Source organism: Ambystoma mexicanum, chromosome 6q (genome assembly GCF_040938575.1).
Source record: "Ambystoma mexicanum isolate Mex_15411 chromosome 6q, UKY_AmexF1_1, whole genome shotgun sequence".
NCBI lineage: Eukaryota > Metazoa > Chordata > Amphibia > Caudata > Ambystomatidae > Ambystoma > Ambystoma mexicanum.
Genome location: NC_090937.1, coordinates 1284207743 through 1284227960, shown reverse-complemented (window position 1 = coordinate 1284227960; position 20218 = coordinate 1284207743).

Genomic DNA, 20218 nt, shown 5'->3' with positions numbered 1-20218 from the left:
AATCGCTTTGCCATTAGTTTGGACCTAATAAACTTCAAAGCTTGGTCCCGATTAGCGGATAATCCCATGGGCTTTGATGATCCAGAAAAAGCATTTAGGTCAGCTCAATTGCTACCTTATGCAGTTGAAATTCAGGTAAAAGAGGAAGTCACCATCCCAGAAAGGACCCGACAATTCTCCCTGGAAGTGAAAGTTAAAAGAGGACAATATTTGCAAAACCCTGATGCTTACATACATCTAAATGCTTCTCTCCAACAGCAAGGGTTGGGGGTAAACCCAACACCATTAGTCAACATAGAACATGACACCATTCCAATAGAGGTGGATAACAGCGACTTAAAGAGTATTACTCTAGCCGCAGGCACCATTATTGGAATGGCGGTTGATGACCGACATTTTTCCATGGATTTAGGTAACGAACTGTTAGGACCAATCCCCAAGGACTGTTTTGACAGTGACAGTGATGACAATACAACACCAGACAGGATTTTTACCCGGCATGGGGGGAACTTCCTGGTGTACACTTCCTGCCCCTATGGTAAGGAAGATGTGACTTGTGATTTCAGGAGGGATGAGGTGATTTTCCAGGTCCATGAGGACTGCCTTTCCCACCTGAAGCCTCCGGTCCAAATCAGCACTCTGACCAGGGACTTCTCCACCCAGCTGGAGGAGGCCGCGGAAATAGCCAAACCAGAAGTCTTTCCAGGCTTCAGGCAGATGGTGGAAGAGAGAGTCAACCTAGCTGATGCCTGTGTGACTCTGGAACAAAAGCAAAAGTTGAAACAAGTTTTCTTGGATTTCCAAGATCTCTTTGCGGTAGACTCATATGACTGTGGTCGCACCGACATCCACACAACCACAATCCCCACGGACCCAGGCATGACTCCAGTGTTTGTGAAGCAATATCGCTTGCCTCTCGCATCAATGGAGTCCCTTACTGAAATAATTAAGAACCTTGAGTCCCGGGGAATAATCCGTCCAGTCCACAGCACCTTCAATAATCCGGTGCTGGGGATATTGAAGCCAAACGGCCAGTGGAGACTCTGCGCCGACCTCAGGGAGCTCAACAAACGGGTCCATACTTCCCGATGGCCTCTGCCCTACATTGACCAAGGGCTGGCCCAGATTCAGGGGTCACAGGTATTCACTGCAATAGACCTGACCAATGGATACTGGACCGTGCCTGTCAGTAGGGAGGACCAATACAAGCTGGCTTTTACCTTTGGGGGCCAGCAGTACACATGGACCCGGACTCCCTTCGGATACCTCAACTCCGGCAATGAATTCAACATTTTTCTACACAAGGCCATGCCCGACTTGGGTGCAAGGGGTAACCTGGCTTATGTAGATGATGTCCTCATCAAAAGCTCAACTGTTGAGGAACACATAGCGGAGATCCGTTATGTTCTGACACAGTTGAGGGCCGCCGGAGCAAAACTTTCCTTTCAGAAAGCACAGTGGTGTAAAACCCGTGTTAACTTCTTGGGGCATGAGATTACTCCTCAGGGTCTCTGTCCCCAGGAAAAGAAAGTGGAAGCACTTCAGAAACTGAAAGACCCCACAACGCTGCGGGAACTAAGGAGCCTCCTTGGACTGACTAATTACAGCAGAAAGTTCATTGAGGGCTACGCAGAGATCACCAGACCCCTGATTCATCTCCTGAAGGGGGGGGTCAAGTGGGAATGGGGTCCAGAACAATCCGAGGCAGTAAAACAACTCAAAAGACGCCTCTCACAAGCGCCTTGCCTAGCTTACCCGGTCAGAAACAAGGAGTTCTTCCTGGAGACGGGGTTCTCTAATACGTGCTTGACGGCAGTATTATACCAAAAGCATGACAAGGTCAATAAAGTAATCTCCTATGCGAGCAAAACTTTATCCTCTGTGGAGGAAAAATTCAACGATTGTGAGAAGGCACTCCTGGCAACGGTGTGGGCATTGAAGAATTACCGCCCGTTTATCCAGGGGGAACACATCATAGTGGAGACTCCACACCAGCCTCTGCAATATCTCCAAAGTGACAGAATCCGGGCCGGAAATGTGAGTAATTCCCGAATTACTTCCTGGATTCTGTCAATGCAAGGCTTTCCTGTGGAGGTCAGATATGGCCAAAACAAGAAGAGTCCCCTCGCGCAAGGTCTGGCTGACTTGCATGATTGTGCCAGAGAAAACTGTCTCGAGGACGAAAGTCTAAAAATAAAGGACAACATGGAGGCATACCTTAATTCCCCCCACAAAGTCTTTGAAGAAGACAAGTGTGAGGGAATGCCCACTGTGTATGTGGATGGATGCTCTTACCATGTCGACAACAACGGGGAGAAAGAACTGGTGGCCGGCGTAGGGAATGCATGGGTGAATGAGTCCCCAGAACCCTCCGCTGGATACAAAATTGGTCCCCGAAGTAGTCAGGTGGCAGAATTGATGGCTGTGCATCAGGCCATCCTCACTGCTGTCCAGCATCAACTCCACGAACTGGTCATAATCACAGATTCGGATTATGTACGGAACGGGTTCGTGGAGCACCTGGTTAATTGGAAAACCAGAGGCATGTTATGTGCTAACAACAAACCCTTGAAACATGGGAAGTTGATCCAAAACATTGATGATCTGGTCACATCGAATGGGATGACCATCTATTGGAAAAAGATCAAGGGTCATTCCAAAGTAGAGGGACCAGACAAAACTGGAAACGACTTAGCTGATCAGCTGGCCAAAACCGGGGCCATCCAAGGGGATCTAATTGAGATTGAGTCCCTGTTGGGGGAAATCCAGGTCACTGCTATCACTAGGTCCCAGACAAATGCTCACAACGACCTTTCAATTGCACAATGGAGTAAGGAGACCCCTGATGCTGATTTGATTACCGCTCAGAAGGGGGATCCAATAATTGGTAAATTTTACCAGCACCTTGAGGACCCTGAGAACTTTCCCCTGACGGATACCGATTACACTGGGAAAGAGGACCTAAGAGTGTTGATGAAATGTCCAAAAATGTTCAGAATCCAAGACGGTTTGCTGGTAAGGAAATCCAAAGCTGGCCACGATCAGTGGGTGGTTCCTACCTCATTCCGAAGCCTGATGTTAAGTCACGCCCATGATGCGGCCACGGCCGGTCACAGGGGGTTTCACACAACATTGGAAATCTTAAGAGAGGTTGCATACTGGCCACACATGGGGCAGGACCTCGACCAATACTTGAAGGGGTGTCTTGTGTGTGCACAATTTCAGCCATCATCCCTCACACACCGGGCGCCTTTACAAAAGAGGGGAATGACCCTGCCATGGTCAGATTTACAAATCGACTTTGTAGGCCCTGTGATTCGCTCGGCTAGGGGGAATAAGTACATGTTGACCGTGACATGCTTGTTTACCAAGTGGGTGGAATGTCTCCCAGCCCCAAATTGCAAGGCAGAAACTGCAGCTGCCTTGATGATTAACCACATCTTTTCCCGTTTTGGTCTACCTCAAAGGATTGAGTCAGACAGAGGTAGCCACTTCACCAGTGAAGTAATGACAAAGATGTGGGAGATACTGGGGGTCAAGAGAAAGCTGCATATTGCTTATAGACCAGCTTCTTCTGGGGCAGTAGAGAGATATAACCGGACAATTGTGAGCATATTAAAGAAGTTTGTGGCAGATTCTGGGCCAAGTTGGGATATCCGATTACCTCTGGTCCTAATGGCCATCAGATCTACCCCTTCATCTGCAACCAAAATGTCACCATTTGAGTTGATGACTGGGCGCAAGATGGTGCTTCCTCAGCATTTGCTCTACCGGACCCAAGAGCAGACACTAATAAATGCCTCCACTACTCATGAGTATGTGGAGAATTTAAGGAAACACCTTCAACATGCTTTTGCTTACGCTCAGCGGAATCTAGAAAGATCGACTGATAGCATGAAGACCCATTATGACCTGAAAACTTCCAGGAAGGAATATCAGGTGGGAGACCGGGTCTATCTATACAACTTCCAAAGGAACCAGGCCAAGCAGCGCAAATTTTTGCCTACATGGAAGGGACCCTTTGAGATCGTCGATAAGATCTCCCCTGTGGCCTACAAGATCCGCATCCCCAAAGGCGGTTCGGCAGAGGGGGAAGACAAGTGGGTACACATAAACCAGTTGAAGTGTTGCCATCCCAGGCACACTCTGCAACAACTGGAGGAATCCTCTGGAATCCTAGCGGGTACTGTATCAGACTAATTCAGTTCCAATCATAAAACATACCACATCTAGTCTCTAACATACTGTGATTGTATGAAACTGTCTCTTAGTCATACTGTTTTTATTAAAATAAGAATGTAATGTTTTGTTATGATAAAATGCATATGCTGCCCCACTATCTCAACAGTGGTGGAAAAAATCGCCTATGAGTAGATATTGCCGCTTTTGCTTTATCATCCTAGGAGAGATGAAACCATGAAGGATGACCAAGAAGGACGATTCGGAGACCGGGAACGGAGATCCAATGGGCCCAGTGGACCGCCCAATACTCCCATCAGGACCGGCGAGGAGAACCGATCGATCAGTACCGGATGGAGAAGAAGATGCTGAACTGTGCCATCTACAGAAGAGGAAGAAGATTATGCGGACAGACCGGTGCATGGGTCAAAACCCTTGTGCACGCGACTCCCCATCGACTCAAATTCAAAGTGCAGTCGCGTGGGGGGGACTTGTTGGGTGTCCTGACCCACGTTTAAGCTATCCTGCTACAACATTTGGTGCTGTGGGCTTAGGAAATTCAAGATGGCGGAAAACCCACATGTGCGCCGAAATCCAGGAAAGCTGCGCAGTTTGTGCGCCCACCAAAATGGTTGCCTCACTTGCCACCCACCAGTGCGAGAATGAAAGGCCGGGTTGCCATGAGGGAAATGGGTTGCCAAAGGAAAAACAGTAGCGCCGGTTAGCTTCAAAGCGCTTTAAAACCACCATTGGACTACCCGCACAGTAGTCTGAAACCATTGGGAATGGCAATGCTGATTGCCAAATGCAACCTAGAAGTGTGGGGAATTCATTTCTTAAATCCCAAAAATGAGTGCAGTACCAGTACTCACCACTATCCAAAAGCCGGCGTTTTAAAACCACTCTGTGTGTTTTTCTGAAGGCAAGCAAAATGCCTATTTCAAACCTTGCAACATGTGCAAAATATTCACTGAACACCAGCAGACATTTGGCAGAATGGAGTTTTGTGTGCCTACAAAATCTGGGAAATGAAGAGCCCAAAAACAATGCTTATAACAAAAATGCTATGGAGTCAGCAGCTTAAGCCTAACTGCAACTGGATTTAAAACCACCAAAATCGAAAATGTTAAATTAAATGAGTGACCTATGTTTGGTGTCACATGCCTTTGTAACTGTTGAAATGTCATAGTTTTGCACTTAGAATCAGCATTCTAGCTGCATGTGTAAAATTACAAGTTATTTTAAAAGCAACAAAAAGTTAGCTGAAGGTCTGGCTTAAGGAACTTGATTTTGCCTAGCAACGGATCCCATCAGCAGTGAAACTTGAGTCACCACTGTGTTCCCAGGCCAACCTTCCTTTTGCTGCCCAGGCTAAGGATATGCCATCTATCTGATAATTGAATTATCTGTGCTCTGCAAGAGGGTGAACAAAGCCCTCTTCACTCAGGCAAAGGTTTTTATTACCGCAGTCGTAAATTGTAGCTTCCTCTTGGCAGGAGCTGGGAGGAGCACTGCCTGTGAGAGCAAGCTGGCTTGGCAGAACTGGAAAGAACCAGAAATTCAACCTTGTGCTGAGGGTAAACCACACCCCTTTGGAGCCAGAACATAACTTTAAAAAGATGAATAACTCATAGAGCGGACATGTGAAAATTTTATAGATGATACCATAATTCTTGTGATTTTTCTGCCCACAGTTTAAGACGTGGTAGGAACCGGTGGTATGTTCAGGGGGGTTTGAGCGGAAAAGTGGATATTACTCTAAATGTGTGCATGTTAAAAATCTGAAACTTCATCAGTTAATGTCCCTACCCCCTGCACACATGTATGTAAAGTTGGGTCCATGTCGGAAATTGAAAAAGCAGTTAAAAAGTGAAATATGTGCCAGTTCTGAATGCAAGCTCCCAGGAAGAGCAGAGTTTGAACAGGGGATACCTCCTGTAATGCATGATGGGTGCATATGATTTTAAAACAATATGTACCTCTGCAAATATGTATTTGTTTCAAATCTAGATTTGTGTGTAAGTTGACAGGAGGAGTGGACTTTCTGCAGGCTGTAAAATGACATCAATCTGACTCACAGTTCAGTTTGCCAATCAAATGATAAATGGAAGTTTGACCAATTAGAAGCTGAGAGAGAGGTAGGGTCAGTGATGCTAGAACACACCCACATTCTAAACACATAAAAGCAGACAGACAGGACAGATGGGGACATTCATTTTTCATCTGCCGCTGAAAGCTCTGCCGGAAAAATCCATACTTACCTCCATCAAACTCCAGAAAGCCAAACTAGAGACTTCAATCTATCCAGAGCAGAGAGACTTACAGAACCGGTGCCTAGCAGAGACCAGACCCCTGTGAGCAGTTCCAGAGGCCAGGCGCTGTGAGCAGAACCCGGAAAGACCTGACCAGACTGAAGTCCGTGACCAAGTCGCTTTCCTGTTCAAAATCTCTTGTGAGTACTTAGCAAAACTCAGAACACATCTCTTAGTTTAAATTCATCTAATTCAATCTATTTAACCTAAGTAGAACTGCCTCCTAGCTGTCACCTGTCATTCTAGCTGCAAAAATTTGTCACTTGTCATTTTGAAAAAGTGTGCGTTTAAAATTTACAAAACCAAAAACGACCTTTACTAAATTACTCATATCTCCGCAACCGTTTGGGCTAGAGACTTGCAATAACTTTCATTTGGAAGCTGAGATCCCAGGCTTTTCTAGGACCCCAAAACGGTAGAGATAGTCCTTGCGGTTCCTTTGTAATAGCGCTCGGCGCATCCGCGAATTTTACCGCGATTTGCAATTTCTTCACATGTAAAAACTGCTGCTGTTTGCCTTCCATTTGCCAGAAATTCGTTTGACCTGCTAACTATCCCTGCATCATTGCTAGTGTGAGCCTGGACTAATATTAACTAGATACCACTCACCCTGAACCTCTATAAGGGAATTAAAAGCAAATTTAGCATATTTCTCATTCATTGCCAGCACATATCCAAGCATTGCCTGTGTTTTCAAAACTCCTATCTGTTTTCTGTAAACTTGCTGGGATTGAACTGAATCACATTTGATTGCATTTCTGAGAACTGTGTGTTTCCTTCCATTTCCTTGCCTTGCATCAAGGGGGGGAGGGAATTGCCAGAGAAAAGTGATTACATTGTTTTGTTGAAATCATATTGAGTATTTCTATACTGTATTTCATTCATTCAACCTTGCATCCATTTGAACTCTATAAAGCATTTTGTACCACCTTCTTCTTTTGTTCCTATTTACCAGTGTGCTACCTTATCCATTTCAGGTCAACTCATTAGTCATTATAAAGAAGTGTGCTAGTGCCAGATTCTCCGTTGTTAATATTTACCATATCAGATTAAGTGTGATATTCAATTATTAATTTATTATAAAGTGTGATATATATATTTTAATTTATCAAATAAACCTTTTAAACTTGCAAAACAGAACTACTTCTTGGCTCAGTGGGGTCAGGGGGATTCCAAGAGAGGGGTGTTATACAAGGGTAGTCATCCAGGACGCATGAACTGGACCTAAAGATATATCAATAAGGGTTTTCATTCAGTATTCTAGACTAGGCGTTAACTTGGCTGTAGTGCTGAATTGAATCCTCTTACATGGTGAAGCTGGTTCTAGTAAAATGTTCTTAATTTAAAAAACAGCACATTTCTACAAAACCTAAACAACCTTTCAGCTCTTGCAACATCCCACACAGGTTTAGCTGTCTACAACATAGGAGGTGTAACTTTACACCGACTACTGCTCATTCCAGTAGAACACCAAAACAAATTAGGATACTACAAATTATCAGCAAAAGCTGCTACCGAAAGTATGCAGAATAATGAAACAAATGAAAGTCCAACCTCATGCTGGCTTTAATTCAGCTCAGTGTGCAAGTAGTCCTAAAAACTGACTACGAAGAACTGTTGGGACGAATACACGTTACTGTTTTTGGAGACCTCCTACAGTTAACACCAATATACAGTCAGCCTATTTTGAAAACATTAGGACACAAACAATGCCACAACACACTTGGTAGCATTGGAAATGTAAATCTGTGGCAACATTTTCACTACAGAGAACTAACTCAAAACATGTGTCAGTCTGCAGACCTCACCTCTGCTAGTATTTAAAAAAAAAGCATTAGAACTGGTCTGCTTACTAAAGATGCAAAATCCATATTAAATAGTAGACTAATGCACGAGCTATATGGGCAAAACACATCTGCATTCTGCAGAAACTGGTGAAATATAACAGATTCACAATTTGGTATGGATACCTTTAGAAATCGTTAATTAGGGATGTGGTATTGTAAAACATGGTTTCAGAGTGTGCATGTATGCTTCCACTTCTATGAGATCTGGAAGAATTCATTTATAGGGATTTTTTGGTTTTCCAGTACTTATATTACATTTGGAATTCTTGTGAATCTTCTTGTGTGTTTATGGTACATTTTACAATTCTTGCACAATAGTCTAATTCTTGCCTTATACCTGAGACACTGTAAGTTTTGTCAGGATTATTTGTGGCATTTCTGTGAAGGGTGAGCATTTTCAAAAACATCTGGTCTGAGCCGTTTAAGTAAATGTGGTGGCAATTAGAAAAGATTAAATGTCACATTAGCATAACAATTTACTCCGGTTGTGTTTCTGAATTTAAATGGACTAGAGAGTTCTCTTTGTGGATCGTTAGATGGGCCTGCAAATCTTTCTGGAGAAGAGACATTTCTGTCTTTCTTTTCTGATGGATGTGAACTTTAATTTGTACTTGACAGTTTTGTGGTTGTATTGTTTGATGCAGGAGTTGATTGTTGTTTTTTAGTGGTATTGTTGGGAAATCTGCTATAACTTCTGTTTCTATTAGTTGTCTTTTATAAGGTTTTTGAGGAACAGTGTACATATCTAGATGGGGGTGTACAGTGCCCGTAGCCTGTTGTATTCTAGGATGCAAGTAATGTCAGCATTGACTTTGTTTACATCAAGGTTAACTAGGAATATACCATTGACTGTAAACAGATGTGAAAGTGCTATGTAACTCATACCTTCTTTAAAGGCTGTGCTGCCAATATCAATCAATGCTTGATCTGAGGTTAGGCCTTGTGAATTGTGAATAGTGAAAGCAAATGTAATGACAGAGAAAGTTGCTCTCTGTGTACATACATGTCTTTGAAAAGAAGGAAACGTCCTATTGTTCGGCCAATGTTTTTAACTTCTGTAAGTCTGTCAAAGTGGATTTTGACAAACTGAATGTTGTCATACAGATATGTTTGGAAGCCGAACAACTGTACCAATTGCTCTAATGACTAAGCCTTTTTCTACATCAAGGTTATGTTTTGCAATTACTCTGTAGTTCAGACACAAAGTTAATATTTTCTCCAATATAGCTGTGTTGGAGATACATTTTTCTAAGCTATTAAGTCGTGCTATTGCTTGTTGAATCATAGGAAGTGTCATGCTGTTCTGTGTGTGGAGCTGATATGCAGTATAGGTTGCATTTCTTTTTTCAACATTGTCTCGTTAAATTGACTACAGCTTGGCATTAAGGACATACATTTTAGATTGTGCGAGTTAATTGTTCCATGACATCAGGAGCAGATGTTTTGCCCATATAGCATATGGATTAATCTACTATTTAATATGGAGTTTGCATCTTTAGTTAGCAGCCCAGTTCTAATGCTTTTTAAAATGTTAGCATACATGAGGTCTGCAGACTGCTACATTTTTTGAGTTAGTTCCCTGTAGTGACAATGTTGCCAGAGATTTACATGTCCAATGCTGCTGAGAGTAATACGGTATTCTTTGTGTCCTAATATTTTGAAAATAGGTTGCCTTTCACTGATGTTAACTGTAGGAGGTCTCCGAAAACAATAACATATTTTCCTCCAAAAAGCTCCTCATAGTTGGTTTGTAGGACACCTTGCATTCAGAGATGTATTACAGCCAACATGAGGTTGGACATCATGCTTACATCATCTATCAGGAGCATTTTCATTTGAATTATGCATACCTCAGTAGCAGCTTCTGCTGACAATTTGTAATATTCACATTTTTTTGGTGTTCTACGGGGAGGAGTCGTAGTCAGTGTAAAGTGACACCGCCTATATTGTAAGCCGTTACACCTGTAGGGGCTGTTAATACAGCCAAAAAGGTTGTTGTTTGTTAAGTTTTGTAGAAATCTGCTGATTATGTTAATTAAGAATGTTTTGCCAGAAGCAACTTCACCACTTACATACAGGAGCAGATGTTTATAATGTTTACAGGTACATGTTTTAGTTTCATGTTTAAAACCATGCTCGCTTTCTTGAGTGACTTCTAGATAGTGAGTTGTTCATCATTTAGCTGAGATTCCAGAACTGACAAGTCTTCCTCAGATTGTTTATATTTATACATGGTATTTTCTACTTCAGTCATGGCTATTTCTGCTTCATTTAGAATGAGTGATTCTCCAAGTTGGTCGTGGCTTCCTGTAAGGGAAGGTTGACTGCCCTGAGGAGTGTCTGTGTCTAGTTGAGCTTCAATTTCTTCCTCTTGTTGGCGTTCCTTGTCCAACATTTGTTTGTATTGTTTGAAATTGTCATTTGTTAAACTGTTTTTTTTAAATTTAAATGCAGCTTCAAAAGAGTCAGAATCACCTAATCATTATTTTTCTTTTCTCCAAGATTTAAAAAGTTTGAGTAGGGCCATGTAATACAGTTCTCTATGTTGTGGAGTTTTAAATGATAACTTTACATGATTAATTGGACTGGGTTTGGGTAATTTCACTAGGCTTCCTTCACAAGTTGAAACTGAATATTTACCAGTTGTCTCATTTTGCGTGACATTGTTTTTGTAGGTGAAGTTTTTGGCAATGTCATGCAGACACATGTTTTCCAAAGCAGTACTTCTGTTTGGGTAGTATGTGTCAAGTAAGTTGTTTTTTAAAATGTCCTAGCTCTTGGGATCATTTGTGGCTATGTTTTCTATCTCTTGGTAGGATTTTAGTACTCTTTTTGGGGATGAGGCTGGTCCAGGGTTCAGCTAGACAATGTGCTCAGATTTGCCATATATGACTGCAGCTTCGTAGGACCTGCATTCTCTATTGGAGAGCATGTTTATACTGAAGCCTATACTATTTCTATAATAGTGTTTCATCAGATGATATGTCATCCTAGAGCTCCTTTAGCTCTGTTTTCTCTGGTGAGCTAGGCTGTGACATTTCTTGCAACTACAGTGGAATGGTCTGCAATGTATTGTATGACTATGCTTGCATTCCACAAGAGGGCAACCATTGTATTGTAATCATTGATGTACTTGGATTTTTTGTCCCTTGTAATGTAGTATGTATTTTGAGGGGATTTGTCTTTTACGCTGTGTCTAACAGAAGATATCAAGATATTCATTTTTCCTTTTTTGCTCACTGGTCTCGGGAAGCCTAAGCAACATTTGGTATAGTATTTCCCATTGTTTGCCACATTTATGTTTTTGGAAGCGCAACACTTGTGTATGTAGGCCACTATCTGTGGATTCTGAAGGGATGTCACAGGAAATGTATTTTTTAATAAACTGTAAAACAGTGGTGTCACGATCATGGCCAAATGTTTTAGCATCTTTCATCCTCAAAAGCATGTTGATGTGTGGTGCTCTTCTGGATCTGGATTGCTCACCTGTGCAGTTTGGTGCTGGAGGAGAGGAGAATGAAACCAGGGGAGATACAGTGGTGATAGCAAGTGGGCGGTCCCCTATCAGGCTAGTTTATTCCTTTGGGATCGATCACAACGTGATGGCATGGCTAAGTAGCGGCCTGTCAGAAATGGCCTCGGCAGTGTCGGAGGAATGTTGTGCGCTGCCCCACATGAACAGAGCAGCGCACTCAACTAACAGTGGATGAGTGAAGTCCCTTGTACCCTGACCACGCCATCGGTGGGTGGCAAAGAACAACACCGGACCTTCCCTGCCAAGTCATATACTGTGTTCTGCTGACACCTGAATCGTAACCAAGTATCAGCTTGATCTACTTACAAACAGTCCCCCCTTGCAGGAGCTGGAAGCTGCTTTCTCTGGTCCTGGCGGCTTTGCTATTGGAACGGACAGACTGAGAGGCCCTATCTGATGCAGATTTAATTTGTGCCCTGGCTGACACATGGCATGGAGTTTTGAACAGAGATTGCAATGTGAATGCCCCTGTCTCTATTACTTCTACGAGGGAGCACCTCTGACCTTGTGTTGTCAGTACTTGGTGGTCTAAATCGTGAAGCCCCTTTACACAAAAGACGCTGCTTACTGATATTGATATTTATATTTTATTTGTATCGCACTCATACACAAGTGTTTCAGAGCGCAACAAGACAAGGGAAGGGGAACAAGGGAGAACAAAAACAACGATCTTACTAGACCCAGTGACATTGAGAATGTGCAAGTGCATGGTAGAAGGAAAGGGGGAAAAGTGCAAGGAAGGGGGAGAATTGAAAGTGTGGAGCAAAGGAAAAACAGATAAATAATAAAATAAATAGATAATAAAAGGCAACAAACAGTGGTAGTGCAGCCAGCAAGTGGTAAGTGCCGGGTTTAAGGCAGCAGCATGGTATGTCTGATAAGTGCAGAAAAAAGGGGGGGCTGTATGGTTACAGATACAGACCCCAGTGCAAGGGATTTCCAGGAGACAGTGCGGGTGGGTGGCAGGGTGAGCAGGTACCTGGGCCCGGAAGTCAGAAGGTAGGCCAGGTACATGATGCAGAGAGAGAGAAGATCAGCAGGGTAAAAGAGGGGTGAAGGCAGACGCAAAGAGGAAGGTCTTGAGGTGCTTCCGGAACCGGAGATGGTTCTCCTCAAGTTTCAGAGTGGCAGGGAGACTGTTCCAGAGGGAGGCCCCAGCTGAAGACAGAGATCTGCCCCTAGCTTGTTTCTTTGAAAAATTACTGACCCTGAGGGAGTTAGAGATAGAATAGCAAAGAGCCCGAGAGGGGAGGTATTTACAGAGGGACAGCTGAAGGTATTTTGGACCTAGGCCCCAGAAAGTCTTGTGAACAATGCAAATTGTTTTGAATTTAATCCTTGCATCCACTGGGAGTGAGTGGAGCGATTTCAGGGCTGGGGAGAGACAATCCCAGGGTTTGAGGCCAATGACAAGTCTCACAGTCCTGTTCTGTGATGAGTTGCAAAGGGCGGAGAGTAGAGGCAGATAGATTTAGAAAGAGGCTGTTACAATAGTCCAACCTGGAGTACACTGTACTCTACTTGTAACGCCAAGACACTACCTGGCCTCCTCATCGAGCGCACTTGATCGCATTCTGTCTGTGGCACACTACATATACACACCCGAGCTGGGGGAGTGGGTGCTACTGTGCCCGCCAGACACGAGGCGAGGGGCTGGGAAAAGGTGAGGGCCCATGGACTCCTACACTAGCACCTCTGTCAGGGAACTGACTTTTGAGTCACCCATTAGCAATGCATCGATGAGGGACATGTCTTCCCCCGCTGGCATGGAACCTCTAATGGCTGCAATGCAGACTGGCTTCACCTCAGTCAATTCAAAACTTGATGACAAGCTATCATCAGCTCCCTATGCTCCAAGCTGGACAAAGAAAGTGGACGGATAATGGAGGTTAAAACCAGAGTTGTGCACCTTGATGATACAGTGTGATCCCATGACCAGATCCTAAAAGGGGTCAAAAAGGAGCTGGCTATTCTTCAAGCCAAATACAAAGATTTGGAATCAAGATCACGTCATAATAATGTGCGTATTGTTGGGGTGCCCGAAAATGCAGTGAAGGAACCCATGCATCAATTTGTAGAGGACCTCCTGGAATCCATTCTTGGAGATGTCCAATTGAATATTGAGATTATTGAGGGAATGGAACACGCTGCAATTTGACTCAAGTTAAATCCACATTTACTGTGACTTTGCAGCTGGGGTCCAGGTGGTCAGACGGTCATACAATACGGTGAAATGCCTATTACGTGAAAGTCAAATCCCTTATATAATCCTGTTTTGTTCTATGTTGTGCATACAACATGCTGCCAGGGCCCACTTCTTTGAGAATCCTGGTAGCGCCATGTCATATATTGGGGCTTCAATACTTATCCCTCCGCAAAATGACTTGAACACTACTTGATTGGTAGACTGCTTGCAGCTACACTCCTATGATAGGGGACTGCCCCGTGGCCCCACTGAACACTCCGCATGAGATTTCATGGCCTCCAACTTGAAGTTAGTTTTAATAACCGATTGGTTACCATATACCGGGAGGAGTTTTGGGTGTACATTGAGATGCTGTTTGCACTGCTTTCCCTGATTTTTCAACGGGGATTGGTTTGGGTGCACTGTCGGGTTAGGGGAGACGGTGAGGGTGGGGGTCTATTTACCAATGTCAGGTTGGGGTGGATGGTGAGGGCTGGGGGTTGGCAGTGGGTGTGGGAAGTTTGCCGGACATACTGTTTAGTGAAAGGCTGCAGTCAGTTCTGACTTGGTGGGGAATTTGGGAGCGTATATATAGACGTGGCATCTGTGGGGACTAGCAGGATGGAAGACACTATTACTTTGATTACATGGAATGTCCGTGGTCTGAATAATCCAACCAAGGCTAGAAAGGTCTTAGCTTTTTTGGAATGACATCACCCTGAGATCATAATGTTACATAAGACACATGCATTGAGGAAGATACATGTGGTAATTGCACTAAAATGGGGCCAGCAATGATTTTATACAGATTACTTGTCGCAAATGAGAGGTGTGCTCATCCTCATTGATCATTCATTGTTCTTTCTGGCCATTAAGAGCTGCATTGACCCTATGGGACGGTATGTAATATTATGGGGAGGATCTCTGGTGTACTGTTCAGGTTTGTCAAGACATATGGGCCCAATATAGAAGATGCTGATTTTTACAGACAAATCACTGATATTTTAACTATGGTAATGGATACCCTGATTATACGGGGGGTGATTTCCATACTATCCTGGACCAATCGACTATTACTACACATGGTCTTACTAACTCTGCACAAATGATTGGTCAGATAATGTCCAACTCATTGCTGACCGATGTTTGGAAGAGCATGTGCCCTAACGGTAGGAGTATACTTATTATTCATCGGTGCATGATACAATGTCCAGGATATATTACTGGTTGCTCTCCACTGACTGGATGCCGAGCGCGCAGGCATGTAAGATCCATAAACACACCTTGTCTGACCATTCCTGGGTGGGGATGCCCCTTGTGTTCGACAGGTGTCCCAGACCTCTGTGGAGGATGTTTCCTTCCTTGTTATTCTGGCCTGTTATTGTTCCTCCAAGATAAAATGCATGTTCTTTTCAAAGAAAATGCAGGTTCAATCCCTCTGTATTCATAAAGTATGGTTACGAGGTGAGCTACTGTCAATGTCAGTGCTCAAAGGGATAAGAACAGAGCTGCGTGAGGTGGAAGAACAGATGAGAAATCTAGAAAATCAATATGATGTGTGAACCATAGAGCATTGCAGGGGGTAATGAAGGAGAATTAGCAGATAGGAATGTCCTCTATATTATAAAACCAAAACAGGGCAGAGTCCGAACATTTCAACAACCCAGGGACAGCTTTCTTGGGATTTACTGGCTTCTTTACACAAAAGAGTTTGCTTTACCTTGTGGGAATCTTTTCCTCAACCTTCTAGGCTAGCATAGAACTTTCACGTTGAAGATTTCCGATGCTGCATAGATTCACATTACCAAATGCATGACCACTCCGATTCCTTGGATAAAGTTCTACGTATGTTTCTTGACACTAACTATTTCTTTCACTTGTTTTGCTGCTTCCTCGCAGTAGTTTCAATTTCTAGGTTCACTTTAACTTCGGGATCATGACTGACTTCATCCAGCCTTCCACTCGATCTTGTTACTTCACAAGACTTCAATTCCCAACTCCCCTTCTCTGGGAGTTTCCCTTTGCATTTCGCAGAGACTTTTGACAAGGCAATGTCTCTCCTGCCTGACCACTCTCTTGCTTTGCAACAATCAAACCATTGACAATTTCTCTTCTTGCATCTGTCTTTAGATATGCAACCTTATTTATCAGTCTCTAAGCGTGAGACTCTCACAAATCGGGTTCTCTCTCCTTTGCATTCGAGAATTCACTGATTGTCTTTGCTTAGTTGTTTAATTGGGCCAGGGACGCCAGCGCCGGCCTTGCTTCTCCCCAACTCCATCGTTGTCCTGGGAGGGAAACAGGCAGCCTTCTGACCCTGACTCTCTCGCAGGCAGCGACCTTGTGGCTGGAGAACAAGCACAGTTCAATTTAGTGGGGAAGAGGTTGGAAGTCTCCACACTTCGCCTACACCTCTTCTGTCTAGCAGGCCTTGCTAGGAGTTCCTACTCTGCTCCCCACTAGCCTCTCCACCAGTCAGCCCTGGGCTGAAAATAGTGTGGGACTCTGCTCTGTGGCTCCCCTCCACGTCTCGCCACCTTCTCCTGGCTTTCAGACTTTCGAACATTAGGGATCCCATTGTTGGTCTCAGCCACGCAGCCTCCCTGTATCTGTACTGTGGCTTGTTCGGCAATCTCCCGGAGTGCTTGGGATTTAGGGTGGGATTCTCTACTGGACTCAGCCTCCCTCCTGGCTTCCCAAGAGTAACTGACCTCTCTCCCTCTGCAGTCCCCGTTTATGCACCTGTGTAATGTTGATTGCACAGGTATGTGGTCAGAGTTGGATCTGCCTGACCTTGCCTTTCCTCGTTAAAGGGACAGCCTGCTGTCAGGGTGTTGTAGTCTGTCCTCTGTGTCTTAGTGGGGTTTTCATTGGTAATCTTCACCCCTCCAGGTTGACTCTTCTTCTTCTTGGTATTGTTCGAAATTAGGGATGGGGATATGGAATGACACTGCACATATTTTCGAAAGGAAGAGTGGGCGTGATGGTTTTTATAGTGGATGAAGGGATTGTGGGAATTGTAGAATTTCTTAGGGATGATGGGAAAACTATATACGTTTTTGTCAGGGTGAAGGGGGCAGATATATTGTTGTTGGTGAATGGGGTTTGGCCGATAATATCCTATAATGACTGAAGGAGTGTTGGGTAGGGATGAGGGGAAAGGGAAGGATACCATGTCTCACCCCAGGGCATTCCTCCCACAGTATCCAAGGGTCCCCTCACCAAGTGATCCTCGCTCGCTTGACTGCCTTCAGTGTTGGGATCCAAGGGCAATGGCCCTCCTCTGGCCACCTGAGTCAGGGATCCCCGGGAATAGCATGGGAGAAACACCTCTGGTTTCTCACAATTGAATCTAAGGAGGTTGTTTTACAGATAAATCTGCATGCCAGGGCAGTAGCTGTGTCCTTGGATGCTGAAAAAGCTTTCGACTCATTGTCCGGAAGATATCTATTTAAGGTAGTGAGCCATTTTCAATGTGCCCATTATTTCCTTAGCTGTGTAAAATTGGTATACTTTGGCCCAGTGGCTAAGGTCTGCACAAATAATACGATCTCTCTGGCCTTCCGCCTGGGAAGGGGAACTTGGTGGGCTGCCCTCTATCCCGTCTATTAGTTTCACTCATGATTGGGCCCCTCGCAGTGACTCTGAGGAAGAGGCATGTACACAAAGGTATCTGCATGACTGGGCCACCTCAGGTAATTTCGCTTTATGCGGATGATAATCTTCTATATATCCGTGATCCGGAGTGGAATCTCAGTCCTGTGATGGATGAGGTGTATGAGTTTACTTGATACTCAAGTAATAAAGTGAATAGTGTTAAGTCTGGGCTACTCCCCCTCACATATTTTACATGAGTGGCTTCGGATCTCCTGGGATTTAGATGGTTTCCCCTTCAGTTTAAATATTTGGGCATAATGGTGTCTAGAGTGCAACACTCACTATATGCTAATAACCATGAGATCTATTTAAATTACCCTGCAGTAAGACTGAAGGTATGGGTGGGACTTACCCTTTCAATGTACGGATGGCTTTCCCGCTTGAAGATGAATGTGGTCCTGAGATTGTTATATATTTTAGCAATGTCCCAATTTGGCCTGGTCGAATGTTTTTTACCAAATTGCGATCCCTGGCATTGGAGTTCTTATCAGGATCTAGGGTAGCCAGGTTTAGCTGGAAGAAACTAGTGAAACCATATGAACAGGGGGCTCTGGCTGTGCTGGATTTTGAATTATACTACCTAATAGCGCAGACACAATTTACTGCACACTGGTATTCCCCAGGCTCTTAGGTGGTTCATCTGCCCCTAGAGGAATATGGGGCTGTGCCAACAGGCCTTAAAATGGTCATATATTGTGACCAATATGTTAACTCCTGTACTTTTGACCCTGTCTGAACTACGGTAAATGCATGGTCAAGGCTGTTCTGAAAGTTAGCTCTATCAGTCCCTTGTAACAGTAAGGTCCCCTTATGGAACTTTCCTGGTATTCCACCTTCATATTATGCCGATGTGAAGACATCCTGGGACACTGCAGGACGGTTAGTTTTGGGTGACCTGTACCCTGACAGACAATTTGTGACACTAGAATATTTCAAGAACAAGATGCAGAACATTAAATATTACAATATTATTGTATGAGGGCGGCAGTCTGCCGTGAATGGCCATCTATTCCTCAAGTACTGGAACTGGAACCTCATGCATGTATAGAAGCTACAGTGTCTGGAGGCAATTATAAATTGGTTCAGACTAGCCAAATCTCCAAGAACAAGGTGTGCTCGCAGTGGGAACGAGATCTTTTCATCGAGTTGCAAGATATATAGTGGTAGAAATGCTGTCACCTAACCAGGGAGGTCTTGATGAATGCGAGATATTTATTAATACAGTTCAAGATTCTAATCCAGCTATATCATACTCTGGAAAAACGTTCTAAATTCTCCCCTGATGTGAGTGATACATGTGGGAAATGCGTGAGGGCTATGGCATATTCGTTTCACATGTTCTGGGATTGCCTCCTGATCCTGGCATGATGTAGCAAAAATACTCAATGATATTGTGGATATTCCTCCTGTGTTGTCCCCTCTCAAATACCTGCTAGTGGATATTGGTACGGTATTGTTAACTGCCTGTAGATTTTTTAATATTGCCTGCACATTTGTGAACAAAATGTATTCTGAGACACTGGAAATCAAAATTGGCTCCTACCAGCTCGAAATGGGCTAGATATTTGATATATGCCAACAAGAGGGAGAAGAATTTTGTAGCCATGATAATTCTGGCCTGCATGCCCAAGGACATTTGGGGCCCTCTACTGGTTTATTTATTTCGGGCAGAGCACAGGGATGAGGTTACCTAAAGTGTACTACGAATGGACGGGGATTGCCGGATTGCTTTTCTTTTATGTTTTTTTACATTTCGTAAAGCAATATTGTTTTATGTTTTGTACTTATGTCTGATGTCTCATGTCAGCTGCTGTATGCTCTTAGAATATGCGCTGCACAATATGTCTTGTCTATTTACTAAATAAAGTTTCAAATTAAGAAAATGTACCTTTGAGAGTGGAGAGCATGTGAGTACTTTTATGTCAAATATACCCTAATGATACCCAGATCTTACTAGTGCTTGGTGAGGAGGAATCCATCAAGTGGAGATCCTCAACAGTGAGCGCCCCTGGATATAGGACAACTGACGTATCCTTAATGTAAGTGAATCACAAGCTAAGCCCTTATATGGACTAGGGTCCTCCCATTAAGCTTCTAGACTGTTTAGGTGAAGTGATGACCCCGCATGGAGAATCTTCAGAATCAGGGTGTTCTGGTGGAACAGGAGCTATTCTTCAAACAGCAGATGTGGCCTACTGTAAAGCCAGCTCACCGCCATGCTAAGACCTGATATTGCACTATCCTTACCTAGGGGTTAGTCATAAGGTACAACATCATTGTGTCAGTTCTATTAGAGTGATAGCTATAATGGTTTCCCAATAAAGGCTACTCAACTCCTCCCCTGGGTCCAAACTGAGCCACGATACTAGTCCCTGGCTCAGAAAGCAAGAACTGGTCACTCCAACCGCAGTCAGGCTGCATTTATTGTGCTTTATTTAGGACATTTGACAACACAGACCTAGGAACAATTAAGTGCTTACATAACAACTAAGATGAATTGTGC